Source organism: Chamaea fasciata, unplaced genomic scaffold, assembly GCF_029207755.1.
Source record: "Chamaea fasciata isolate MVZ Bird 193981 ecotype frontalis unplaced genomic scaffold, bChaFas1.0.hap1 SCAF_2, whole genome shotgun sequence".
NCBI lineage: Eukaryota > Metazoa > Chordata > Aves > Passeriformes > Sylviidae > Chamaea > Chamaea fasciata.
In genome coordinates, this window is record NW_027094087.1 from 79944536 (window position 1) to 79969918 (window position 25383).

Sequence of the window (25383 nt, forward strand, 5' to 3'; positions counted from 1 at the left end):
TTGAAAAATGACAGATGAGGTTCTAGGCATTATCTTTATGCAGGCAGATTTGGCAGACAGTCTGTGTTTACTTGAAGAGTGATGTATAATTTCATTGTGACGTTGGATCTTGTTAGAACAAAACTAAAGTAAAATCTGAATGATTGCCTGTTAATTGTGCTGTCATATATCCAATTGTAGACATTTGTTTGCTTATTTTAAGTATATGCATCTCTGCAAGTACAAATTTGGGTACTTGTCTGCTGTGGAAACTATGGGAAAATACAAGTGTGCTTGCCATTGAAATGCAATTCACTTCCTTTGAGATCTGTAGTATGGGGAAGGCAACCATAGCTGAAAAACCTATCAACCTGGCAAAAATTATAATGAAGCTAGCAAAGTTTTAGAGTGAGGAAATATAGACTAAACATGGTTAAAATACAGGCAAAAATATGAAAATAAATTTAAAAAAAGATCTGAAAGATATGTTCAACTAGAAAGTGGCATACAGTGACACAAAAGAAAGAGGATATATTTATTCTATTCATAAAAGTATGAAGAATACAGAAAAATATGAACAGCCTGACAAGGGTGGAAGACAAAGAAAAATTATTAAAACAATAGGAAAAAATAATAGTAAAAAAAGCATGCTTGTCTGCCAAAACATATTTTATACAGCTACTTAAATCGTAGAATCATAGAATATGCTGAGTTGGAAGGGACCCACAAGAATCATTGACTTCAACTCCTGGCCCTGCACAGGACCATCCCCAAGAGTGCCACCCTGTGCCTGAGGATGTTGTTCAAATACTTTTTGAACTCTGCCAGGCTTGTTGATGTGATCACGTTCCTGGGGAACCTGTTCCAGTGCTCAACCACCATCTGGGTTAAAAACCTTTCCCAGATTTCCAACCTTAACCCTCCCCAACTCAGCTTCATGCTGTGGTCAAAAATGGCTCAGCTGAATGGCAACTTGGTATTGCAATCTGCAGGCAAATTTTCTTTTAGCTTGAACAGTACCTTGTTTTCATCCTCCTTGAAACACACATTAAATTGGTACATGGTGTTATTCATGAAAGGCTGTGTTTTCTTCTGTTTTCTGATTATATATGCATGTATACACCTATGCATGGATTTTTATTGTGACCTGCCTTACTGATCCAAAAATTTAATCTATTACAAAAGCTTCTTAATACTCCAAGACCTATCAAAGAGTTCCACAAATTATTTCCTAAAGATTTCTTTTCATTATACTGTTCTGCCTAAAGTGCACATTATTTGGCTGGTTTTCATTATGGTTGCTCTCCAGATCATGCTCCTAACATGACTTTCTGTAAAAGAAGTCTTGTCTTAATATGCATGATCAGCTTTGCACATTCTCCCACATGAGGCATTATTAATAAATAACAGCAGCATTATTTTCCTGTTGAATGGAAAACACATGAAAAAACAAAATTAATTTTGTTTTCTATAGCTACATTCTATCACAGCTTAATTAATAGCGTTAAATGCATTAATATCCTTATTTTCTTCAAGGAAAGTTCTGATGGATATGTCCTGGTTTTGGCTGGGATAGAGTTAATTTTTTTCCTAGGAGCTGGTTCAGTGCTATGTTTTGGATTTAGTGTGAGAATAATATTGAAAACACAAGGATGTTGCTCAATAGTGCTTATCTTCGGTCAAGGACTGTTCAGTTTCCCATGCTCACACACTGAACAGGTGTACAAAATGCCAGGAAGGAACATACAGAGGACGGATGACTGAACTGGACAAGGGGATATTCCATATCACACGCAGTATATAAACCTGGAGGGGCTGATTGCTGCTCAGGGATGAGCTGGAAAGTCTTGCCGATTTTAATGGTAATTTAATTTTTAAATTCCATTTTAAGAAACTACATTTCTTCCAGTTTTAGAACATTCTTCTGATAATTTTATATAAAAAAGTTTCTCTGTCTCAAGTTAGAAGAAAATGTTATTTGTCCCCTCCCTTGTTGTATGCAAACAGCTTTCTCTTCGTTTCACTCACTAGCCTCTCCCTATGTCCATCTATTACCCACCCAAAAACTTGACTATTAATCTTTCAGATTGGGATTTTCTGGGGTTTTTTTGTGAGACATTATGTTTTATGCATTATGCAGGTCACCAAAAAGGGAATTTTTTTGTTTCTGATCATAAATCCCCCACCTGGGAGAAGCTTTTTTTCAAGAGGAAGGGGAGACCGGAACAACTTATTACAGTTAGTTTAAAAGAAAAAGACAAAACACCTTCATTGTTATCTTTAGGATACTATTTCTGAGGGGAATCAAAGGTTCAGCATATCCTGATGTGTTTGGATACAAATGTGACTACAACAGTGCTTGTGAAATGAAAACTTAGAGTAGTGTTGACATCAATTGAAATACAATCAGAGGAAGTGTCACAAATAAACTTTTGTCTCCCTTAGGTCATGAAACTTCTGTTTCCAAGATCATGTATTCAGAATAAGCATGCATATGAATACAAATGCACAAATTGTTAAGGAAATAATCAAAATTTCTGAGGTTTGCTATTTTTAGATGCTTTCTCACTAGACAAAGCATGAATAAGTTAATATATATATATACAAGAACTATTCAGGAAGGAGAAGAAAGTGGTTCAGCAAAAGCAGTAATCAAGGCTTGTTATATCTTTTATTTGACTGAAAATTGCAGATTTTAAAATTTGTTTCCATCCACACAGGTTTGCACCTGTGAAAGAATCGCATTTGTAGCTGTTCTTACCAACCTTAATGGAAATGTGAAAAAGACATGAAATGAAAAGAATGAATATTCACATAAAAATATCTCAAGCATTTTTTTTTTGAAAATGTCTTTGAAACCTAGTCCTTCCTATGCTACTCTGATAAACTGGGAGCCTGTTACAGACATTATAGCAGTCATAGATAGAATGCATAGATAGAATTCCCATTACTTATTATGTTGTCCTTAATTTAGAATTTTCAGCCAGGAATCCAAACTGTAGTGTAAAACAGAGAGGAGATAAATACACATATGTTAACTAAATATATGAAATTTCACGTGCTTCTGTGAATACTAAATCATTTATTTATAATTTAAGTATTTGCACATCTGGCACCAAACATGTCTTTTTAGGGTTTCTGTTCACCTGTTTGTTCACCTGTTCATTCACCAGTGCAAGCATATGCCACCCTCACCCCAGGGGTACTATTGAGGGTAAATAACATCCCTTACTTATATCTTTATATTTTTTAATTGTTCAACATTTTTTAAGACAGGTAATAGTTTTCTACTTCTAATGTATCTTCCTGTTGTCATGAACAAGATCAAACAATGTGTGGTTTATGTGGAAAGCCATGTTGTTCCATGAGAGAAAGCAGTGTGCAGCAAAATTCCATATCACAGTGTATCAGTCAGAAATCTTTTAAGCTATACTTATGAAGATCTTTGCAGTGCCATATTTTCCTGCATTAAAATTTACTCTCTTAGGCATGAACTCACTCACAGGCTGTGGAAAATGGAAGGAATTTGTTCCAATGGACATTTTAATATGAACACAAACTATCAGCTGAAATAGCAGGGCTTAATTCTGTGCTTATCTGATGTTATATTTATTTGAGAAAAATGAATATACCTTTATGTATAAATATATGGTAAATTATATAAGGATACATATCTATTTAATTTTACAGTAGTGCACTCTAAACTTGTTTATTTAACTTCTATTCTAAGAAGAGAAAATCAACAATCAGTCCATGAGTTTTAACAGAGGGTGATGGGGAAAAAATAAAATCAAAACGCTGTTTGATGTTACAAATTGCAAGGCACATAAAAGCCAGCTCTGTCTGTCATATTGCCTAAGTTTACTTTTTAACCTGCTTACCTCCTCATTTTCTTCACATAGTGAGCCTTTATGACTTAGCCTTTGCCAAGTTTCAACAGAAGACAAAGAAAATGAAGAAAAAAAAAAATTTAGGGGATTTACTCGCACTCCTCTCCAGGAGGCAACACTACTAGGTTGAGAAATAGTTCTCTAAAGAACTGGGAATTGAGTATTCTTAATCCACTAGATCTTACAATGACCAACTCTCCAAGGAGCTGCCTTGTTTCCATTATAACTTTTCTTTTATTGTGTGAAATATTTGAGAGCGTGTGTGTGTGTGTATGTGCTTGTGTTCCTAAAGACCAAAGCAAAAACAATATAAGTTCAAAGTCTGTCACAGAAGGAGTTTTAGCTATGTGTGTGGTTCATGTAGATAAATCAATCCCTTTCAGAATATTCATTAAATTAACTAGAATTATTCTCTTTGGACTGATGTATTAAAGTGAGCTGAAGAACACAGAAAAAAAAAAAGGGGGGGGGGGAATATTTCTTTTTTTTTTCTTTACAATGATAATTAACACACAATTAATTTAAAGAGAAAATGAAAACAAAAATTACTTAAATTAAAGCTGCAAAAACTGGTTTCATTTAACACCCTCATATAATTCTCCAAATGTGTTATTGTTGGTAAAGACCTGCCATTCAGAACCTGTGGATCAAACAATTTTTCAAAATTAGTTTTAGATCCTTGAGGGTAGACGGCAAATGTAATTATACCCAGGGCAGGGTACATACAAGATATTAGACTGAATTTCAGAGTACAGTGTCTTTGCAAAAGAGCAGGTAAGATCTATTTTTTTTTTCTTACAATCTAATAATTTAGTTCCTCAAATGTTATGGTACGAGAACATTCTCACCTCCCACTGACATCAATGGACATGGGAGGTGGAGATTATCATTAACCACCACTCTCATCATTTGGCATCTGTTGGGATAGACACATCTTTGGGATATGTGTCACACTATACTAGAAGGAATCCAGGATTCATGGGGGTTACAAAAAGTAACAGGCACTAAGGAACCTGAATACATATTGTTGTGATGGAAGATCTGCTTTCCAGTTTTTCTTCATAACAAAATCTCTGTGTTTAACACCGTTGTAGTTTCACACAGGTTTTAGGACTCTGGGAATCCATGACACTCACTTGTGGAAACAGGCACCTGACTGCTCCCTCTCTTTTATCCATGAATTTCACTAATATTTTTCACACTGGTAGAACTAGTTCTTCTCCTAGGTCACTGCAACTTTGCCTGATTTATTCTCCTCTGATATCCACGCAGCATCAGTTTCATCCCACTCAGCCCAAAGTGGTGTTTTGTTAGATATAGCTGGAAACATTTGCTTTGAAAAGAATTAATAAGCTGACGTCTATACTCAAAGTAATTGCTTGGTTTAGAGCTGTGATCCTAGATAGATAGGTAGTCTCACAGAATCATTTCACACAAAATTGCAATCTGCAGTTAATTACAGAAAAAGGAACGGGATTTTAAACATGCCATTTTATTTTGTGATTTTGCTAAATTAATGTATCTTGCTCACACATTGTTGTTGCTCTTCTGACCAATATTTGAATGAGTATTTGAATTTCAGAACCTGAAATTTGAATTCCCAGTTGAGCACGTTAAGCACAAAAATGCCTTTATCTCCTTGGCTTAAGTGAATTAGTTAAGTTGTCAAAATTTGGAACCTTTGGATTGCTCCTCCTCTAGCTGTTTGCAGCATGGAATAAGTGTACATACTATAAATATTGAAGTACCCATAATTTGTGTTACACAAAAAAAGAAAAATCCTCTTTTTAACATTAGGTGTGAAAAATTCACCCTTATTATTTTTACTTCATTATAGACATATCAGTCTTCCCCAATAAAAATAAGATAACCTTATTATGAACAAGTAACAAAACCCAAGGAAACACAAACAGCTTTATTTCGAATCTGCACATGAAATTCAGTTTATTATAAGGACCTAAAATCCACAAGTACAGAATGCACAAAAATAAGATTTCATGCCTTCCTTTTTCTTCTATGATTGTTGCAAAATGTTAAAATTAAAACACTCATCATTTTTTATTGTCAGGAGAGTCATGTCACTTTACTAACAGGAGCATAATGTCAGAGTCATGGTGACATTACTGTATACTAATAACTATGTATCATCTGAGTCTCACTGATCTCTGGTGTGCTTGCAACAGTATTTTAATTTTGATTAATTCACCTTCACTGTAGTCTGGGTCATGCTGAATCCTTCCACAATTGCTGTACATTTGTGATTACCCAACCACAGACCAGAGTTTAAATATAACTGCAGTCTGTATTCTACACCTTCAGCCTCTGTTACTCTTTCCACCTCACCTTACTGTGCTAATAAATTTGGCTGCGCAAAAGGAAGAATAGGCTAATGTAGCATAGCAGCAGAAGTAGGATAATGTGAACTTTCATAACTCTTTAGATAATATTCTTTACTCTACTGAACAACTTTCTGTCCCTGATTGTTTCAAAGGAAGCAGCCACTGTAATTTGAATCACTCTCAAGCATGACTTGTCAAGAGACATGAGAGAGGAATTCTGGGAGAGAACAAAGCAGGGCTTGCCCAAGACATGCTTCGGTTTGTCTTATAGATATCAAGTGTACAGAAAGCTTTTTAAACACTTTCATCTAATTTTTGACATTTTAGTTAATGGTAAGCTGAACTTTTCTCTTAGGACATCCATCCCTTTGAGGCAAGATCTTCTGGAGATGAAGTCAGGACAAATATGAAGCACAAAAAAGGAAAATGTGGCATAATAGAAACTAGCTTATATTGGCACCCAATTGAGAGGTAAAAAACCATTGCTTCTGAGCAACTTATCTATTCCATGAGAAGCAAAATGTATAAAAAAACCTAGACTCACATTTCTCCAAAAATTCCTACTTAATTTTTTGTTAAAGATCAGTGTCTTCATAATACAAAAGATATTAAATAGTTGACACTTTAAATGAGTAATCTCTAATTGTGTTATTGACATCATTATGCAAGTCAGTGGAATATTAATGGTCTAATAGACATTTGGGTTGTCAGGTGGGAGAAACCTGGCATGATGGTCTTTATCATGGGGAAATACAAATATGAAAGATGACAAAGTTGAGGAAAAAAGCTAGAACATTACTACAGAACTCCTTTCCTAAACTTTATGGTTTAGTACCTTTACTGTGAGCAAGTTAGTTAATAGTTTATTAGCAAGGCAAAATTTTAATGTTTAGTATGAAGAAATCTACAGCTTCATCAAAACTCTTAAAAGTACATTTATAGGTATCTGCAAACTAGAATGGTACAAATTAGATATATATGGCTTACTTCTCAAATAATGTATGCATCTTGAGTTATTTTAACAAATTATTTTTGATTATGTCTGTTCCCACTCCCCTTTTTAAAACATATTGTTTCAAAACCATGAAGGTAAAAATAGATTAAATCCTAAAAATGTCTTGTCTTAGATAAAACAAGAAAAAAATGCAAAGTGTAGATATCTCAGTATTGCACCTAACATCCTATTGAGAGATCTTTGTATGTAAGACATAGGTTGAAGAAGCTAACAGAGTTTCACCAAGGCATATTTAATTTTCTTAAAGAATGTGACAGAAAAATATATTGCAACATTGTCTTTTAAGAAAATGAATGGATAGCACACCACATCTTTTGCATTTTATTTTTAAGAGCAGTGTACATACAACCTTTAGTACTTCAGGAACTTGCTACCAAGAGTGGTAGCAGTTCATATTAATGTCAGCTAAGATGAATTCTTGAAGTTTATAAAACTTCTAACTGTGAATTTCAGAAATTAGTCTGTAAGATGCCTCATGTATAAAATGTCACCTTTAAAATATCACATTGAAATAAAATATTTGCTCACAAAATAAACTCCACAGTAAAAAGCAGGAACTTATTTTCATTAAACACCTTAGTTAAAGATTTTCTCAGATGATATTTATCTATAGGAACTTTTTGATCAAGTCAAGCATGTAACAGACTCTAGCAACTAATATTTAAAAAATGTGGGAAAATATATTACTACTTCAAATATTAATAAATTACAGATATAATTAAAGTTTTCACATTAATACTAACATTTCTGATTATGAAAGAAAATGAAAAGAAATATTGGACGTCACAGCATAAAATGATGTATTTTTGGTAATTTTTTCCTTAATTGTTCATGTTTGTTTACATGCCTTATGAACATTTTAAAGGATTCTAGCTTGCTTCAGCAAGAATAAAAATTATTAGATCAATGGAAACAGAGGTAGTATTATCCAAAGAAAGTGTCACCAGGGTTCCAATTCTTTGATCTTAATTTCTTGGCTTAAAGACGTGGGAATTCTCACAGTTCTTGCAAAATTTGAACCCAAGAAGCAATAGCAAAACATAGATTTTTAAACTGTAATATTTCAGTTATTTACTTCTAGAGCACCATCAAAAATAAGAGGAATTCCTTATTTGCTGGTTTTCTTGCATTCATCTAGCTGCTACAAAAGAGAAATTCATTCAGCAAAATGTAAATTTCTCTAGAGAAGCTGAATTTTTTTGAAGTCTGTGAAAGAAACGGGCATTTTTAAGTAGCAGTTCATTTCAGATTTTGGACTTCGACTTCAACATTATGTGAACTGTGCCTTGAAAATGTGTATTTCTTTCAAGTGTCTGAAAAAGACCCCTAAGTTGGCCAGATATTTATGAGGTAAAATGAATCGGATCCAGACTTCTTTTACTTGTAATTGATCTATCAGATCATGAAAAATATCAGATTTTTATTTTAACTCTTTAAAAAGAATGGTATAATTTTACCTGTCAATTCAGTTCTGGCTTATTTTCTTCTACTCTCACTAGTGTGTTACTCTATTCCCACCGCTCCTCTGTATTTCACTTAATTTTATTTCTCTTCTTACTGATACTTGATTGGTGACTTCCAGTCAGCCCCAGGAAGAAGGGGGAAGCAGAAGAAAATTAAGAAGAAAATGGTTTATACTGACAAAGATTCAAAATGCATGAATTTATTTGCCATATTTGATGTTCTATTATCTTGTGTTGGAACCTATAATATATATTTATAGACGTGTTCTAGAAAACTTCGGTTCTTTCTCACAAAAAATATTTTAGTAGATATGAGGTGTAATACATATCCAGGTATTTTTTGAGCTTAAGAAATATCTGAGCAGCAGGAAAAAGACTAAAGTAAAAATGAGTTTAAATGTGCTTAGTTTTTTCCTAAGTTTAAGCACTGAAAAACTTTATCAAATATTACCTAAACAAAAGGAACCATTTCATTTGTTTTGGCTGAGATAAAGTTAGTTTCCTTCCAAGTACCTTACCAGAATAGGGTTGTGTTTTGGATTTTTGCTGGAAATAATGTTGACAATATGGAGGGATTTTTATTCTTGAGCAGAGCTTACACAGAGCCTAGGCCTTTTCTGCTTATTGTATTGACACCCTGAAAAGGAGGCTGAGGGGACAGGGGAGGTTGGAGGAGACTCAGGAGAGGTGACCTCAACTGACCAAAGGGATTTTCCAGACCTTATGGCATCATGCTCAGTACATAAACTGGGGAGAAGGAGAACGGGGGCCACATTTGGAGTGATAGCGTTTGTGTCCCAAAATATTAGTTTCATGTGATGGGGTCCTGGTCTCCTAGAGATGGCTGAACCCTGCCCATGGGAAGCAATGATTTAATTCCTTGTTTTGTTTTGCTTATGTGTGCAGCTTTTGCCTTACCTGTTAAACTGTTTTAATCTCAACCCACAAGTTCTCTTGCTTTTACCTTTCCAATTCTCTCCCTGATCCTGCTGCTGGGGGACTGGGTGAGTGGCTGTGTGGTGCTTGGCTGCTGTCTTATGTTGCTGCATTACAGCTTCCTATCACCCACTGTTGAAATAGATTAATACTTAATTATGAACAAATGTACTCAAGGAAATCACAGATAGGGAAAGAACCCTTCCAACTAGTAATTCACTCTGTTTCTGTGACATTGAAATATTGCTTCCTACAATGTCTCTTGTCTGGATGAGCTTTATGTGCCTCATATGGTTTGGCTGCCACACTTTCCTTAGCCATCATTTTTACAAAGTAATCACACTTCATTGCCAAAAAGTCTATACAGACATTCAAACAAAACATACCTTCTTAACTTTAATACTTACAATCTTATATCACTGATAATTTGAAATAATACTTGCTCTGTTGTTGGTGTGTGTAGCTGCACATGGCAATATCCCCTATTTTAGAAGATGAAAATCTAATTATGTGTATAAAACTCAAGTGAATGAATCACTGTTTAATTCCTAAACTTATCTTTTTCTTGGAACTGTGGCCCAGAGTCAATATTTCCATAGGAATGTCTGTATTAGCTGTTGGAGTGAAGAAAGAGGCATTAACACATACAGCAAAAACATAGATGTTGAGGACCTGATGCTCACACTGAATTTGTTCTAAAGCATAACTCCAGAATTACTGTTCTGCAGACTCAAATCTCTTGAGACTGCATCTATCTTCCCATCCAAAGTTATGTGAAAGTAACCCCTTTTTTGTGTTCTAATATTACTCTGCTATGCAAATCAGAGAATGGGGATCAGACAAATATTGCCTCCAAAGTACAGTCCTGTCTAATCTAAAACCGCTACGTAGATGTAGCTCATTCCAAAGTACCAACATCTCCATTCAGGTACTGCCACAAAACTACACATCACAAATGAGGTCGTATGTTTGGTCTATGACTCATCTTTGCAGCTCAAAAAGCTTGTCATGATGCATTGTGACCAGTGGAAAGGCCAAATTCCAATTACAGTTACAATTCAGTATCCCAAATGCTGTTTTCATATTGTGTTTTGCAAGGCTTTTTTCTATTTTATGTCCTCGCTATAGGTTATATATTCTTAACTGTATCCAGTTGCAGCATCTCTGTTCTGAACCTCACATAAGGTGCAGTTATTTTTAGTACTGGTAAAGATAATTAACCATTGAAACAATGTAGCTAGGGTCACGATGAATTCTCTAAAATTCTCTAAAGTTTTAAAATTGAGAATAGATTTATTTTTCAGATACAGAGCCTTACTCATACTGAAGTTATATAGACATCACTTGTTAAAATTCTGTGATCTGTGTTATGCAGGAGGTCAGACTAGATGATCATTATAGTTCCTGCTGATCTTAAAATTTATGGAACTGTGAAACATTTTGATATTTTATGTGCATATTACTAATCTCTTCCCTTGGAGGTTTTCATAACACCTCCCAAATGAATTTAGTATTATCTCGGAATTTAATTTACATGCTGTAAATTCAGTTGAATATATTGCCATTTATCAGTGCACTGTTTGCAGTCCTTCAGCAAGTTTTCATTCTGTGTGACAGTGTTCATGTCCATGCCAATTTGAATTAATTTTGTGAGTAGGATTTCATTTGACACTATATCAAATGCTTTAATAAAAGCTAGCTATATCACATCTACTTCATTCCCCTCATCAACTGGTTTCATCACTTTATCAAAACAAAGTATTCCTGTTTGTCTGGAATTATTTATACCTTGCTAATCTATTTCTAATTTTGATCGTGGATTACCAAGTGTGAAGTGCTAAAGGGTGCAATAGATACTTTCTTTACAAATTAAAGCCTTTAAAATTGTAAGAGGAGATGAACCTGGCATGAATTTTTGAATTTGGAATACATTCATGTTTTCTGTCTACTCACCTCCCACAGCTGAAAAACATGCAACTTTCTCTGAGTTCTGAAGATTCTCAAAAATGGTCAGTGTCAATAAAAGTGGTCAGAGGTCTATCTCAATTTGGTTTGTTTGATAAAACAGTATGAGTATTATATACATTTATTTTTTACATTGTGCAAGAAAAGTTAAGGGGTTAGGCTAGAATATGGCTGCCTTACAAAAATATTTTTAGTCATAAATTCCATCTTTTACATTCCTGAATTTACAACAAACCAGAGTACTGGGCTCTCCAAGATTCACTGCCTATCTCCCAGGCTCTGAAACTGACTGTGTAAAAACTTCTACTAAGAATGTATAAATGGAAAAAGATAAACATCTCTCACACATCTGCATTTAGAAGACAAAAAAAAATCTAAAAATTAGACATCTAAATCTGGTCTCTTCAACCCTTCACAGTCTTGCAGGGTAAAATCTGAGAATTAAGTTAGTTCAGGGTAAGTCTTTGTTGAAGACTGTTTTGCTGCAGTCCAGGTGAAAAAACAAAACAAAACAAAACAAAACCCAAAAAACACAAAACAAAACAAAACAAAACAAACCACAAACACTCCCTCCTCCAAAAAAAACTCAAAAAACCCCCAAAAAACCACACACACACCACTAAATGTGGGGCTTTTTGATAATCTGTAACCAGTGTACAGGTAGACAAATGTTCTGTCTTTAAAAAGTTAGGTTCGTGAAAGGAGCATAATGACAAACATCTATTCTCAAGAATTCATCAAAATAACTTTTAGTTTTGTTTTCCTCTGGAATTTTGCAATATTTAAAAGTAATAAGGGATCCAAAAACTGACTCATCAGCTGGATAGAATAATAAAATTGAGAGATCAGTAAGTAATAATTTTGTACTAATTGTTCATGCAAATATTTATAAAAGCAATGGCTGCTGGCTGTTCTGATGGGATGCCAATTTTCTGAAATGAGTGGTTGTACAAAGGCACTTCCAAAAATTCCTTGAGTCTATAAATGAAAATTAATTAATGGGAGGAAAAGAAATATTGGGATAAAAATAGGTATTAATTCAGAAGCCTCTGTATTTATTTGAAATTACTATATTCTTCTTAGAGCCAAACCAAGATACTTGTTTTTATCTCTACTCCCTTGGAAGGATATACATTATAGTTATGATATCAAGTTCTTGCTTCTTTACAGGAAGTTTTGAGAGGAAGCTCAACATAATATGACAGAATTTACTTCCTTATTTAGTTCATGATCATCTAGTAAAGGGTACTGTCTTGTACTGAAATATGGGATTCTATTAATTATCTCATAAATCATGAGTTGTCATAGACCATAAGTGCCACAAATAAGATTTTGAGCAATACAAAAATAAGTGGCCCTGCATTTTCTGCTTTGGTTTAGGCTGTAGGGGACTATTTTATTTAGCAAAATACTTGAGCTTGTTATATAGTTACTTAAGTGAAATAATTAAATGCATTCCAAAATTTTCATTTTTTTTAACCTAAGTATAGGAACATTTTCACATTCTAAAAATAACTGAAAGCTATTTTTCTTTTATTAAGGATTCTCTCATTAAGTCACTCTGATATCCCAACCTAATCTTTTAACTTCTTTGGTCTTTCTCATCTCTGTCTCATTTGCTTAGTTCCCTTGGCTGCTTCTGCAAGTTCTGTTGGTCATGTATCTAATCTCCTCCATGGCCCATCAGGCTGCTCAGCAACATACAGAAAGGAATACCCACGTAAACCAGTGAATTGAATTTTCATTTTCTGTTTCTATTTATCGAACAGCAGCCAAAAAAATAATCTGCTTGGTGCTGGATTCTTAAGTCTTCAGTATTCCAGGAAAAATATAGGAAATTAATTTTCTGAAGAAATTTTTTTCTGTCCAGTTTGCACCTGTTTCAGGGAGGCTATTACTGTATGTAATCACACATCCAGAAATAGGATAATGTGATATTTTGCACATTATATGTTTCTACAGTGTTCAGATCAGTAATTATCCAGATGAATATTCACTTTGGCTTGACATTTATTTTTGTAATAGTAATGGGAAAATTCTATTGTTTTCCGGGATTCAAAAACAGTCCTTTTGTATAATTAAATTAAACAGGAAAGCATACTTCATTTAAAGTTATTGGGTACACTATCCACAAAAGCAACTGTAGGATGTAACTGGTCCTTGCTGATGTGCCCCAGTACATTTTTGTCCGGCGTATCTCTGTCCTGTGTTTTCATCCCATGCTTTTCCAAAATAAAAGGGAACTGAGGGGGTTTGGTTACTGCAATAAGTCAAAGCTTCCTTGGAATTCACAGTTTTAATATTTAAAATTATAAATACTTTGTTAGTAATCTTGTATGCTTGAGGGGTGTGTGTGTGTCTATACAAAAATATGTACACCCCTGTGACAAATTAGCCATCTGTTTTAGCATTTATTTGTGACATGAGACAAAACTTCACATCTCAAAATAGACAAAACTGATTCTTCTCCCACTATCTTCTACATTTTACCAGAAAAGTTGAGGGGAAATATTTTCAAAGCGAAATAAATACTTTAGCATAACTACTCTTGCAAATTCTGGTCTAGTTATTTGCAGTCATATGCAAACTATAGAGAGAAAGGAAAAATAGTTTCAGAATTAACTGCATGATCTGAATGTCTGCCATGCTCTGTAGATCTCTGCTCACACTGTCGTTTTTGTTCACATTTTTGGCACTAGAACTTGCAAGAAGTTTCTGAGTAACAGCAGAGCGGGTCATTTTTGTAATGTCATACTGCCTCAGAGAAAAAAAAAAAAAAAGAAGTCCAGAGGAATAGTAACTCTGTAAGGAGTGATAAAGATGATAATATATGCAGTGCTCCGAAGTATTATGGATTCGGTGTAGGAAGAAGGGGAAAGCAGATGATATTATGTACTGAAGAGGTTTATATTCAACCGTACTATTTCTTGAAATATATTATTAACAGCTGGTTAAAACCCTGTATTATTTTAAAGATATTGGTTGGCATGCCATTCAATGAAACTATACTATTAAATATAAATTTCACTGAAGAAAATTCATCGACATCTGTAAGTTTCACTAGGAGGAAATTAACTATCAGATACCTATGAAATAGTGGTTGCCAACATTTTTAGACATCTGCAGCATGTGAGAATGACCATCTCTACCTTGCACACTGTTGTTCAACTTGAAGATCAGTGTAGATCCTGTAGAAGGACTGTGCTCTATGGGTTGCTTTACGTAAATTGAGGCCATCTTAACTAGCACAACTTTGAGAGAGAAATACAAAAATAGGGACATACCATATGTATCCACAAATGAGCATTCACTTAAAAGTTTATGAGTAAGAATGCAGCTTGCAGTTTTCTTGATTGCATTCAGCTGTAGAATCTTCTTTTCCAGTATTATTGGGGGGGTGGATATTAAGTTGTTTGATTTTCAGTTTGAGATAAAAACAGAACAGAAAGAATATCTGGTAATTTTTATACTCTTATAAATCTTTTTTTTCTCAATTGGCTCAGTTTCTATGTCTTGGTTTTTTTGTGACTTTCTTTCCAAACACCATATCTTTTTAAAATAGAAACTTGTGTTTGTTAGCTAGTTCTCCAGGGTCTTTTCCCATTTCCTCCTTAAAGAAGTGCTTAGATGTTACGAAACCAGTTCTGGGGAAGTTTCTCAGCAGAGTTTTCCTTGAGGTGAGATTTGTTGACTTCTGCTTTAGAATCCTTCCTTCAAAAAGTCTTTCTTTTATCCTACACCTGTTTTCTTAGTAGATGGTACCTGTGAGCTGCTGCATTCTTAGAACACAAGCTCTTCCTCTCACTCTGCACTGAGATGACAATGTAATATGACCAACATCTTAAAACTGTTTAGTCCCATTTTGGTAGCTGGGTTACAAGTTCCTTTTTGCAGGCACTTTCAGCATCCCTGTTAAAATTACATTATTAGCCCTCCTCTGTATAACAGCAATCCCAAACTGGTATAGTGTAGAATGTCTGGAATCCTCTGTACTATGTGTGTTCATGTTTGTTCCTTTGTGTAATGATATGTTAATTACCAAAATGTACATGAAGGAAGGGATAAGCTCTCAGCCAGTCTAGAAAGGTATCTCATGTACTTGAGCTGAATTGATTCCTTGGTGTAAGGAATAGGTTTGTCAGCAGATGAGAAGGTAGCATGAACAGAGCAAATTATGCAGAGAAACCTGAGGTACCGTCCTGCTTGTCCTGCCTGCTAGACATTAATTTCCATTGGATTTCTTCCCCTGCTGTTTCAGCATGGGCTTAGTTCTGTTAACAGGTGCTTCCCTTCAAAGCCCTGGAATTTCCCTGGTGTGATTTCAGTCAGAAGTGGGAAGGCCACTAATCCCCTGACAAAGAAGCCAGCAGAGGTAAGATCAAGTCTAGGTTATTCACATATTAGCTGGGGGAGCAAAACAAACAGCAGAATGAGGAGAGTAAGGAGAAGTAAAATTATCCACTCTCTTCTGCCCTCTTGCCAAGGCAATGAGAAAACGGGCAAGAAAAGGAAAGCTGTAAAAGACTGGTCATCCTCTTCAGTCTACCCCTGGGACAGAACTGCTGTGTGCTGCCTCTCCTCTCCTCTTCCAACTCCTCAGTTTTGTCTGGCCCCAGGATTAAGAGCAAGCCCCTCGCAACTGGAGCTTCTATTTGGAAACAGAAGTTCCATCTGCTGAGGGTTTATGGGACTGGACCCATAATTTGCTCAATTACTAGTGTAAAGAAAACCATAGGGAACCTGAGTAACAGCAACTCCTAACCAAGCACATTTGCACTTCATCTGAAACTCGGTATGATTTATCAGGATCACACCCCCTCCTTCTCCAGGATCTAAAGTAATTTGTGAAGCTTAAATCAACTATTAAATATATAACTAGGAGATAAAATCACAAACCCAGATCTAATTGGTATAGCTTAAATTAAGTTTTACATTTATTGCTGGGAAATAAAATTTGGAAAGAATAACTACTACAACAGAATGAAGTAAAAGAAAATAGGTATGGTGTGAGACCTATGGCAACTTTTATTTAAAACACATGTCTGATGGAGGCAGCAGTCTGCAGAAAACATCTGATACTACTACACTGTAATGGCCATTTGCTAGACCAACAACCTTCTGAGCAGTGAGGCAAAAAATATTAAGTCTTAAACACAATGTTGGTTTTGGAAAATATATAAGAACTTGGAAATTTCAGTCAATAATGCAGGCAGGTTATGTGTACATCCTACTGCAATAATCAGTCTCTCAAGGAAGATTTCTTATGGGCAAATTTCTTATGAAGGTTTAAAAGTACATTCTAACACAAACTAAACAACTGGGACAGATAAACTGGTGAAGATAATTACAGAATACTATTATCCAAGGAGACTGAGAGTAAAAAGAAAATAAATGATGAAATTAAACTTAAAACTGTGTAGTTTGTTTTTATTTCCAGTATAACAGACCTTGCCTTAGGTTTTTCATGTTCTCACTATCGGTATATCCTTTTCATCGCCTTTTGCAATTTTATAAATATTGAATATTAGATCATGTCTGTGTACCATTTATTCTTATTGAAAAGTTCAACAGTTCTCTTCAGTAGATGCAATTTGTTAGTTTCAGATTTAGAAAATAATCTAGGTTGCTAGGGCCCTCTGGACATCTTTGGTGTAGTGTTGGCTGAAAGGAAGACATATTTTAGAGTTTAGTGATATTATTCAGGGTCTTGTCTGGGAAAACATTCAGTTTCCTCAAAGAGACAGCCTTTCTCATCAAGCTGTATTCAACTTATTTCATTGCTTGACCAGAGTCACTGTGGAGTTTTTTCCATACACCTAAAAGGAAATTCCTTTGCTGCAGCTTGTGTCCTGTGTCTTTCCTCCTTCCAATGTGCACTTAAAAGACTCTGGCCTTGATCCATCTATGACAACTAATTAGGTAGTTGAAGACCTTGATTAGATGCTTCCTCCTAATCTTCTTTTAAATTTAAGCACAAATAATTTTAAATCTTAAAAAAACATTTTTTTGGTCACTCAAAATTTGCAGAAGGAGAGCATACCTATAAGAAGGAAGGAGACAAAATTTGAAGGAACAAGTTCCACTGAATCCTTTTTCCTTTGTTTGTAATAAGAATTTTTAATTCTTTAATAAAAATTAAATTTCTACTTATGTTGTGCCTGACCTTTCCAAGCAAACCTACCAGGAAATTTCCTTTCTTAGTCCTCCTCTAAAGCAAGATGAAATATCAGTGTGAACAGAAGTGTTCTAAGGGGAAAGGCACAGGAGACAGGCTCAGGCATAAAAAGACTCAAAATTTCTCAGTTCTTCACACAAATGAGAGCAGCTCTTAAGTGAGCACTTGCTGGAAAACAGCACTCTTACCTGTACAGGAGAGTTTATGCTCAAAAGATCATACAAAGAGCTCTGGCTGAAAATCTCCAGCTTGAGTTGCTGTGTTTAATAAAGATGATGACTGTTCAGTGACCTCTGTCACTGTGTATTTCTGATCCCCATATTGTCCAACAGACTTGTAAGTGTTTGCACTTGTGCAAATACTTTCTGATTCCTGACAGATCCCACTGAAAGTTTGGCATAGTTAATATTTTTAACCTCTTTTTTTGTTGTTTTTAATCAACTTTTGTTTTTTCTACTGGTTTAGGTGTTCTTCATTCTTACATTTCAGCATAATTTACTCCAGGAGCTCAAAGGGATTTCCAGAAGACAATTTTAATTATACCTTTCTCTGTTTTCATGGAGAGATGTTCAGATAACCAGAATATCCCCCATATGGAAGAGATGGAGATATACTACAGACAGGTAAAGTGAGCTGAGCTTAAACCTAGTTTTAGGATTAGCCTTTGCCACCCTTTTTTCCATTAAGAGGCTTCCAAAAGAGGTTTGTAGTAGAGGAAGATGTTAATCTCCTGAGCCGAAGCAAATAACTGCAGCAATTCTTGTGAATGACAGCCTCTTCCAGACACTTGCTGCATAGCATCTGGAGCAGGTTATCACCAGGGACAAAAATAAAATGTGTGTGTTCTGCATTTCAAAGCCACATTCCTAGGCAAAAGCCTAATTTTTAACGTCCTTTTCATCTCCCTTTAATGGCTCTACTTGACAAATCTTCAGTTCTCTGTAATGGATATTCTGTGCCCATATCATCATTACTTATCTGCTCCATGTACCTGCAGACAGGTACTTTAAATTAGTCAGTTCATTCGGTTTAGCCTCTACAGCTCTTTTTTTCTTAGAAGGCAGAATTTGTTGTTTAGCCCCAGCCAACAACCAAGCCCCACAAAGCTGCTTGCCCTCCCACCTGCAGGATGTGGGAGACAATCAGAAGAATAAAAGATGGAGAGCCCTTGAGTTGAGACAAAGCTTAATGGGGAAAGCGAAAATTGCACATTCAAACAAAACAAAACAAAACAAAACAAAACAAAACAAAACAAAACAAAACAAAACAAAACAAAACAAAACAAAACAAAACAAAACAAAACAAAACAAAACAAAACAAAACAAAACAAAACAAGAAATTAATTATCTGTTTCCCTTGGGCAAGCAGGAGTTCAGCCATCTCCAGGAGAGCTGGGCCCCATCACATGTAATGGTGATTTGGGAAGACAAATATCATCGCTCCAAATGTCCTCCCAGTTCCTCCTTCTTCTACCCACTTTATATACTGAGCACAATGCTGTATGGTCTGGAATATCCCTTTGGTCAGTTGGGGTTACCTGTCCTAGCTGTGTCTCCTCTCAACCTCCCCTGCACCCCCACCTTCCTTACCAGTCTGGCAGTAGGAAAAGCAGAAAAAGCCTTGGCTCTGTTTAAGCCCTGCTCAACAATAATAAAAACATCTCTGTATTATCAACACTCTGCTTAGCACAAAACCAAAACACAGCCCCACACCAGCCACTGTGAAGAAAATTATCTTTACTCCAAACCAGCACAGTCTTTACTGGACAATAGAGAGTGAAAGGGATACACTGAAAAGACTCTTTAAAATAAAACATTATGTATGCACTCAAAATTACACCCTGTACAAAAGAATATTATAAAGCTATATACTGATTTTATATACACAACAGTGTATATAAATTCTATTGAAATCAGATTGTTTTCTCTGAGGATTAGAAACAGTAGTCTACATATTAAATTTAAATAAATAGATAAATAAATAAGGACATGCCCTTCCCTCAAAAAAATCCCTCCTCAAAAAAACAAAACAAAAAAAGGCAACCTCTTAACCTCTTCATTGTGTCTTTGACCACCTTTGCTGACCATTCATTTCTTTCTAGGTCTAGAATCCACATGATTGCAAATAGAGGGGCTGAAAGGACCAAGTAAGGCCGCAGTCCCTCTCTACAAATTCACTTTTGAAGCTAAATACTTATGCTTCAAATTCACAGATCAGCCAGGTCTGCCCTAAAGTACAGAGCTTGTGGCAATGGAAGAAATTAGGTTCTGATTAGATGATGCAAATGAGTACAGTTCCGTTGAATCCCAAAGAGGTGTATGCATTACCATTAGCAACAGTAATATTGCTAAAATTAATTTTTTTTCTCTTTGTTATCCACAGGGGAAAAATACATACTACTTGAGTCAAGGTGCTTCATGAGCTCAGGTTTAATTTTTCCTCTTTTATGAATTCTTATTAACTTCTAAAGCCTTTGACACAGACTCTGTAACTCTTCTAAAGTACTGGATTAAATTGGGATATCACAATATACAGCAAGTAATATTCAGGCTTTCCCCTCATTTGACCAAGGAATGAGTTGAGTTTACCTTAGATACACTTCTAGAAAAAAATACTATTTCAGATGTGCAGGTTCATAAACTTAGAACCGTTCCCCCCCATAAAAACTAAATTAATCCTCCTCAGAAATGTATTTCAGAGGAAGTAACATTTGGATATAGAGCCAAGTACTGTTTCATCTTCTTTGTCATCTCCATGTTCTGTGCTTTGGGTCAGCAATTATTTAATAGGCTGTTTTGAATATTGGGGGGTGAGAGGGTTATTTGTGTTATTGCTTCTTTGTAAGAAGTAATCTCTTATATCTCTTTCAATTTATTTTTATAAGCAAGATGCAATTTTAGAATTTTACTAGGAAACCACCTTTATATTTTTTACTTAATTTTATTTCTTATTTGGCTTGAACAATTTTCCCTCTTTATTTTTTTCTTAAGTAGCAAAACAGTTTAAAGCAAAATTTTCCCTTACCTTTCTTAACACTAAAACTAACCAACTAACAAGAATTCTGTGTACTATCATATTTGATTTTCAAGATAAGAATATTTCTTTTAAATTTTGATTTCCTTTAGTATTACAGTGGGAAGTGATTGCAGCAGGACATTTAAGAAAACCCTGATAACATGACAAACTAAAATGAATAATTGAAGGAGGTTTTAGAAGTCTCTATGGGGGGATAGAAAAGAGGAAAAGCTATCAGAAATAGTTATACCTAGACAATCATAATAAAAGTTCTATGTATTATAGTGGTAATTCTGTGGATGGGGTTAGATACATGTAGCAGCCTTAATCTAAATATCTTCTTCACTACATTCCATTTTTTTAAAAATAGACTCAAAGCTAAGAAAATAAATAAAAGAAAATCAGACTCATAAGCATATATCTACACATTTTGACTTATCTAAGTGCAAAAAACTGAGTAGACTGAGTAGTACTTAATGAATAGTAGATAAGTTACCTGTAGCTGTTGAAAGACAGCATATGAAGGGTTATCTACAACAACTGATGTAGAAAGTCTATTTTAGGATAACAATTTCTGTGGAATTAAAACGTAAGGAGTTGAATCAACTTGAGAAAAAAATGAGTATGGGATTTTTCAGGATTTTTGTTTGTTTTTTGCTTGTTTTTTTGATTTGGGGAAATTTTTTTGGCTTTACCGGGGGATAACTTATCAAGGTAAAATTTCTTCACTGGGGGAAGAAAAATGAAGTTAAATAAATACCAGGAATGCAACACCAAACTCTAAAGAGTAATCTTTGCCTTTATTTTTGTCCAATATCAGAGGAAAGGAAGAAGGAAGGTATTTATTATTATAAAATAATGGAATAAAATTAAGAGGAATAATCAATCATTATGGAAAAATAATAAATTGATATGAAATAAGCAAGGAAGACTTTTGCAGAACTAATGGAAATAGTTTGACATATTAAGAGGAGAAGAAGCAGATGAGCCTCACAGAATGAGATGTATATGGATTCTATTACAGAGTTAAACACATTTTATAACAGCATATTTACAAAACGTATTTCCCCTGAATTTTCACTAAATTGTTTCTCAATCCTGATGTCTCTCAAAGGAATTAAATTAATTTTATTCTATCCACACTGTTCGCATAATATGGAAACAACTTGTCCATGTAGAATGATTCACTGATTTGAATCAAGCATTCTTAATTTATCATTCATAATTCAGCCAACAATAATTCCAACTTGCTTGGAACAGAAATTGATTGAACGATGGTAAACAGGAGCAGAATTTATTGCAAAACAGAAGTTTGAGAGAAAGCCTTCAGTACCATATTCCTAAGATTTGTGTGTGGTCATATTCCTAAGATTTGTGTGTGGTCTTATTCCAAACGGTTCCAATGAGTGACAGACTTTTTCCACTGAGACCCTCTGAAAGGGGGAGATCAAGGTTTATCTGGGGTTTTACAACCCAGTTTGGTCTGGGCTCTAAACTGTTGCAGTGACACAAGTAGTGTGGTGAGCAAATATGCTTTCATACTTGTTATTCCTACCAAGTAAACCTAAAAATTTCTTCAGCAGTCAATTCTGCCTTTTATGAAGAGGAGAAATATGAATTCTTCAAAATCTGGGTGTTAGGCCAGCTCTTCAGCTGCCATGAGACAATTAGTCCTTTTTATTTTGCCTCTTCTCTGCCTGTTTATGCTAATGGTCTGTCCAGATTATGCATAAACTTCAGGGATGCTGTATGGTAGCAGTACTGCACTCATTCTGGAGCCACAACATCACAAAACTTTGCTTTGTGGATGGCTCAGTAGGTGGCTCAGAAGGGCAGTGTGAAGAACATAGAAACTGTATATACCATGCACTAACTGATCAGAAATGTAAAGTACACCAGTGTGCTAAATTGAATCCTTCCACTAGCAAAAGGGACCAAATGGCAAAACCTAGGACAAGTGCTCTTGGGAATTTTGGAAGAAGGTTGAACTTTAACTCTGCTGTTGTCAGAAATTCTTCCAGATTCTTCCAGGCTTGCAGACAAGTATATCTGGCCATGATCTTGATTTTTCTGTGGAGGGCAAGAACTGAAAGGAACTTTTTGTTCATTCTGATCTTATTATATTGCTGAAGCAAGAGAGATGATGGGACAATTTCACAACTAGTGTATCACCCAGAACACAGTGGTTTCTTCTTTCTTTATTTCCTTGGAGTGAAAGTGTTTGATTCATAATTTCTCCCTCAAATATCCACACAGATATGATTAAGTCTTCTGTTCCTCTGCTGCATCTAACTTGGGAGGTGTTTTTGTTTTGAAGTTCTATTTGAAGTTTTATATGAAGTTATCTATAAAACATCATCATTCCCTAAATATATTGAATTTTTCTGTTTCAGAATGCTTTTTCCATATACGTAAGTGTGTGCTATGATTTTCAACCTGCATCCAAGTCTACATATATTACTCATTTTAAACATTCATTGTCCTGCAATGAATTTGGAAGATGAACTCTAGTCACTACCTTTATACAAAATTGTAGCTACTATGTGGAAGAAGATTACTCACAGGTAGTCACCAGTCTGAAGTAAATAGCAGTGGGTTGACATTTATGTCCTGACAGAAACTTATGACCAATCAGAACAAGTATATTTAAGTTTGTTTTTGAAGGTCTGGCATTGTGACTTTTCTTAGATCCTGAGTAGGAAGCTTGTAACTCATGTTCTCCTATGACAGTGACTAAAAGTCAGACATTGCACTGTGCTATCTTTTGGTGTCTAAACACCTTACTTAATCTAGTATTTATATTCCTCCTCTGTCTCTTTCAGATGTGCCTTTGAATTATTCTCTCATTTGACAAGAGAAACTCATGCTTCTGAGGAGGCTTTCTTTTGCAAGTAATAATTTTTTCAGTGATACAACTCAACAGGGTTGTTGGGTACAGAAGGGGAAATTTTATTTCATTTATCCATCCATCTACAATTTCTTGCTTTAGATAGAATTTTAGGAAAACTCTTCTTTCTCTCTCTGCTCAGTATAAAATCAGTGGCAAAAATAAGAAGATTCCCTGGCAATTACATACCAATTCTTTTCCAGCTTTCATTATTTTAATCCTGTCTTTTCAGCATTTCATGTTTAAAGTATAATTTATCACCAGCTCAGCTGGTGAGTGAATGTGTTGTCTAATACTCAAGAGATAAACAATACTTTTAGGCATTTCTGCAGGATATCTGGGTATGTTTTCAGGTTAGTAACAGCAAACTTTTGAATGTCCAAGTATCCTGGACTTAGAGCAATTGTGAATGTACATACTGACAGGGTATGCTGAGCAGCTAGTCTGGTGTATCCTGGAACTGCATTTGCTATGCTCATGTTCCACGGAAATACAGCTCTGATCAAGAAGTCTTGGGAATAAATCTAAGAACCACCTTAATTTCAAACTTTGGAATGTATTTTTCAGGCTACATGTTGTTCCTTCTCTGGGCAGAAGCCCAGGTCGGCCTAAGTAGTGGGCCCTGAAAGTGATAACCAAAGGCTCTAGGACACAATGGGTATCATTGCAGAATCACCTTGCTTCACAAATAAAGGCAGCACATTAATCCCAGAATTAATAATGTTTCTGATATTTAAACTTACTTGACTAGCTCTGTGCTAGTCTCTGTGGTGGGGCACAGATGTGTTCTGCATAAGGTGAGCTGCAGAAACACAATTTAAGTTTAAAGACTTTTGCTACATTATGAATCCACTGAGAGACAGAAAATGCAGAAGCAGATTACTGTTGTACTTGTATGTTTTTCCCCGAAGTTCTGTCTAGGCATACATGAATAGGCACATTGAAAAATTTAGAATTACATAGGAAAATATTTAAAAAACTAAGTCCAAAAATGAAATTTGAATCATTAAAAATAAAAGTAGTCACAAGCTTCCTTATTTCAACACCAATTTTGGATTAAATTCCCTACCTTCTCGTCCTTTCCTGCAAATATTTTCCAGAACAAACTATAATTTCCTTATGGCACTGTCACAATCTGAATATGTTTTCCAATAACTTGTCAAATTAAGTCATATATTTGATTCAATTTAGTGAAATTTAGATGAGAGCTAAAAAAAATCCCCCAACTAAACCTGCATTTTGGTGAGATTTTTAGCTTACGATGAAGATATTTATGTACATTAATTTTTTGGGATAGTACTTTTGGAACCTAATTGCCCATTATAAAAGAAATTCAGATGAAGTAATCTCTATTAATTTCCCATATAACATGCTGATTTTAGACTACTGTATTATGTTGTCTCTTTTAATTCTTTATACCACTTCATACTGTGAGTTTTAATGGATTTTCCTTTTTCTTTCCCTGCTAAGCAGAATTTGTATTTACTGAAAGTTTGTTTATGGGTTCTTCCGTCAGTGTTTCCAGCTGTGTTGTAGTTTAGCAAATAATAGCAAAGGTCATTAATATTTTTTGCTTGTTTGTTATCTGCTGTAAGTCTACAGATATTTAGTTTTAACATTTGGTTTTGAAAGCCTGTTTTCCCTTCTTCATTTCCTGCTGTGTGTGTGAGCAACTAAATAATATTTCAAACGAAAGCTGTTGATATGATGGAGGGGGTT

At 35.0% G+C, this 25383-nt stretch overlaps 1 long non-coding RNA gene across 1 annotated transcript in view; it reads left to right on the forward strand.

The window, feature by feature from the left end:
- Positions 1–1690: 1690 nt before the first annotated feature.
- The window catches only part of LOC136286032 (uncharacterized), a 60157-nt gene continuing 36464 nt past the window's right edge, over positions 1691–25383 (forward strand). Inside the window, exon 1 of the long non-coding RNA XR_010719698.1 lies at positions 1691–1841. This is a non-coding gene — a long non-coding RNA (uncharacterized lncRNA). The remainder of the gene's footprint in view (positions 1842–25383) is intronic.